At 50.5% G+C, this 1,035-nt stretch overlaps 1 protein-coding gene across 6 annotated transcripts in view; it reads left to right on the top strand.

Moving 5' to 3' along the window:
- The window catches only part of PHC3 (polyhomeotic homolog 3), a 75,257-nt gene that overhangs the window by 21,970 nt on the left and 52,252 nt on the right, over positions 1-1,035 (top strand). The gene's annotated exons all lie outside the window — the stretch shown is intronic.

Here is a 1,035-nt window from a genome sequence, read left to right as displayed (position 1 = left end):
TCACAAGCCAGGCTCACAGGCTCAGGGCTGGTGTGAGCCTCTCCTGCCTCCATGGCAGGCGGGTGGTAAGGAGTGAGAGTTCCTGGACTGCCAGAGCCCCAGACTGTGAAAGGGATGTCTGAGTGCCAGCTTAGGCCTGATCCCTGGGATTGGGCCTAAGCCAGCATGCAGACATCCCCCGAGGGGGCCCAGACTGCTAGAGGGCACATGCCGGGATGAGGGGACTCCTACTGACCCCCAGTGCACGAATGTCATGCACCAGGCCTCTAGTCAATTATAATAGCAAATCAATCATTCTAACAAAATGTATTTCCTTTATTCTTATTTGTCATGTAAAGATGTCTTTTGTAAGCTGTTATTGAATGTTCTGGTATTTACATTTAGAATGAATTTTTCTTTACAGATGGTTTTTAAATCAAAAGCAACCTAGATTTGTACTATAGATCCTATGTAGCTGAGTGAAATATTGTAGTGTAGTATATGGCATCGTTAGCTTTTATGGTAAAGAGGACTGAAAAGACTTTTGGGAGTTTCTTTATGTGTTTCTTTAACTTGCATTCAAGAGCAGTGACTATGATTTATGGTTGTCTATTGTAACCTAAATTTTAGGAATCCTACCATGGTAGTTTTGAGTTGGGAGAAATCTATAATAATAAAAGCATAATATGCTAATTAGGCCAGACAGCCGAACAACCTTTTGATATCCTTTTGGATGACCTCCCCGAACCATCAGTGGGCGAGGGGTGGAGCCAGCAAGCCTTCCCCGCCAGGCCAGCCATGGCAGTCCCAGTGCCATACCTTCTGCAGAGGCAGGGGTGGAGGGGACAAGGGACGGCACAGTCCCAGAGCCTCTGCAGAGGTGGGAAAGGGCGCTACTGCAGCGCCTCAACCTCCCACCGCCCCTCCGACGGCCAGCCTGGCCCCAGATTGCCCCCCACCCCCCCGCATCAGGGGGAGGAGGGGCGGGGTCAGTGCTAAGGAACAGTGAGCCTGGCTTCTGGTTGAGAAAGAAACACCCCCCCCCCCCCCCCCCCC

Source organism: Myotis davidii, unplaced genomic scaffold (assembly GCF_000327345.1).
Source record: "Myotis davidii unplaced genomic scaffold, ASM32734v1 scaffold115, whole genome shotgun sequence".
Lineage (NCBI taxonomy): Eukaryota > Metazoa > Chordata > Mammalia > Chiroptera > Vespertilionidae > Myotis > Myotis davidii.
Note: the sequence above shows the minus strand (reverse complement) of the source record. Positions and strands in the feature narration are given on the sequence as shown.